Raw genomic sequence first — 2,796 nt, 5'->3', positions numbered from 1 at the left:
ATGCCCTAAACAATGAATTGTTATTATCTTTGAGCTCCTCTTCATATTTTGTCCTATTGATGCTTAAATTCCTTGCGGACTGGACAGATTCAACCTCAAAGTACAATATTGGTACTGCTTGTTCATGTACATATCGTCGCGAAGCTTCTTCTTCTGCTCTGCTACTGGGTGGCATGGGGTAGCTGCAGAGCTTGCATGCGGGTTGGGGGGCCCATAGATGCGGCTTTTGGAGGCTCCTACGCTAGCAGTGGTGGCGAGGGTGTTGTGGTGGCCCGGGTGCAGGGGGGTTCCGGGGATGGAGCCCTCGGCTGCCCCGCCCACTTTGGTACCAAGAAGAAGGTCGGGCTTGACAAATTTTTTCCACTCAGGCTTGGCTGCCTGCGCTCGTGTCGAGGGCGAATCGCTCGCCAGGACATTGGTGATGGTTGTGCGGTTTTGGCCACTGGCGGACAGAGTTGTGGTTCGTGGACTCCTGCTCCTTGTGGTGACGATGGCTGGCCTTTGGCACTATGCATCTTGGCTGGAATGGGTGTGGTGGCAGATTCAGGTTGTGTTAGGCTTGCGGCTCTGGTGGATGGACATCTGTGATGCTCGTGTGGCGGCTTGGGATGGTGCAATCGATTCTTGGACTGTGAGGGTGATTAGATATGGGAGTTTGGGGTGTGGGTCCTGATTCAACGGGTGGGAGTACTGCATCTTATTTGGGTACGTTGGTCTAGTGGTCGCGGGCCATGATGTCTTTTGGTGACAGCGGGAATTTCATGGTTGCAACACCTACCGACCTTTGGTGATGGAGGCCCTCCTACGGCTGTAAGCTCTTTTCTGCGTCCTTTGGTTGGTAGTTAGTCTGTTTGTGGTGTGATGGGGTGGCTCCCCTTGTTAGCCGATGTACCTCGGTAGTCGATCCTGTTGTGTTGCGATGGGGTGGCTCCCCTTGTTAGCCGATGTACCTTAAGTGTTAGGTCTCGTCTCTATCGGTTGGTGGCCTGGCTCGGGCTGAGCAGGTCAGATGATGTATTTTTTTGGTTTTTCTTTAATCTAATCTTTTCACCCACCTATTGTGGGTTTTGCTAAAAAAGAAAAGAGAAAAAGAAAATAAGAAAAAAAAAAGAAAATGGAAATTTATCAAGAAAGTGCAAATGATACGAATTTATCAGTAAAGGGGACATGTTTACCTCTTCATTCTTTGTGTGCACACAATTTCCGTATTGTATATGTTGTGAATAAAGCCCATTGCACTTCGTTTATGTGGAGCATGATAGCATTTTTGTGCCTATGTAAGTAAAAGTCATCAAGTTGTATAGATAGTGGCATGATCAAAATAAAAGTCTTAGCAAGGATGCCATCACTGTCATGGTCGCCGGTCGTGGGGCTGACAATCTCGATCGTCCATCTACTACCGTTTCCCCTGCAGAATGCACCTCTGCAGCCATGGGATGCACGCCATCTCAGCAAATAGAATCCATGCTTCTTTGGATGAACCAGTGAGCGGCACGTCAACACTCAAAATTTAATGAGGGAGTGACACATCAACATCCAGAATGCTGTCTGCCTGCATGCAATCATTGAAGGCCAACTCAGCACTAGGAAACTGTGCAGGTATCAGCCACGCAGCCGCAGGGTATAGTCCTCACGCTCGCTGTCAGACTCTAGGTATACTTGGTCCCTCTCCCAACGACCATGACGGCCGGGAATGGCCCTATAGTGGCCATTCCTTGAAATAATGGGCTCCCATCATGGCTCCCCGCCTCTGCCAGTTGCCATGAGGTCGCCCATTATTTCAGGGAATGGCCGCTGCAGGGCCATTCCCTACACCGTCAAGGTCGAGAATCAGGGGGCAGCAAGTGTGAGCCGTCCATCTGTAGCACATTCTAGTCCGGAATTTTCGTTGCAACCGTCAGATGCACAACACGTTAGCACATGGAATCGAGACCTTGAGACTCCAATGGGGTAATGGCAGGTCATCGCTCAGAAAACAATGAGGTGTCGACACCTCAGCATGTGTAACTGTAATAGGGCAGCCAATCATTGACGTCATAATCAGAGCACCCCGACTGAGTGCAACTATGTGACTGACAGACACATGTCTCCTTACGATGATTGGCCCCCCTCCTCTCGACCATTGACGGCCGGGAATAGTCGCCTACTGACCGATCCCGTAATCAGGGCTCCTCCGCCGATCGCCCATGATTAACGGGAATGGTATCGCCATTCCACCAATCAGCTCAGTCCAGATCAGCAGTGGGAATGCGCTCAACTGCCAACACGTCAGTGCTCGTAATCCCCTCAGTTTACTCATTGTCACCAGTTCCAAGGGCTGACGTGTCGTGAGCAGAGCTGCCCTCAGCTTTTGTGTCTGCGCTTCCCATGCTGACATGTCAGTGGGAGCGATTCAGTTCAGTCCCAGGCCTGCTGTGATTGGCGCCGACACATCAACGAATGTAATTTACAGACTGTCAGACAATCAGTGGCTGGCACGTCAGCAACTGGAAAATGCAGCTATCACCACTTGTGTGCAGTCTGTCATTAGTTGTGGTGGGGCCTGCAGAAGGCTAGCGCAGAGGCCACAAGGAGGCGACTTGCAGCATCACTTTCCCACTGTCATCGGGTGTCATCTGCCCTCTAGCCTTTCATCGAGCCTCGCATGCCTATTGGCCCCCCTCCCCCCAACTCTTGACGGCCGGGAATGGTCCCATTCCCTGCAATGCCTGCTCCCCCATGGCTCCCGGCCTCCGCCGGTAGCCACAAGGTCACATGCATTACAGGGAATGGTCACCAGACCATTCCCTACCCCAT

General features: G+C 51.5%; 1 pseudogene; it reads right to left on the bottom strand.

Moving 5' to 3' along the window:
- Nucleotides 1-364: 364 nt before the first annotated feature.
- Nucleotides 365-2,377, bottom strand: LOC147459300 (uncharacterized; annotated as a pseudogene).
- Nucleotides 2,378-2,796: the final 419 nt, after the last annotated feature.

Source organism: Adiantum capillus-veneris, chromosome 4, assembly GCF_014529385.1.
Source record: "Adiantum capillus-veneris isolate H3 chromosome 4, ASM1452938v2, whole genome shotgun sequence".
Classification (NCBI taxonomy): Eukaryota; Viridiplantae; Streptophyta; class Polypodiopsida; order Polypodiales; family Pteridaceae; genus Adiantum; species Adiantum capillus-veneris.
This window is presented reverse-complemented; position numbering and strand designations above follow the sequence as displayed.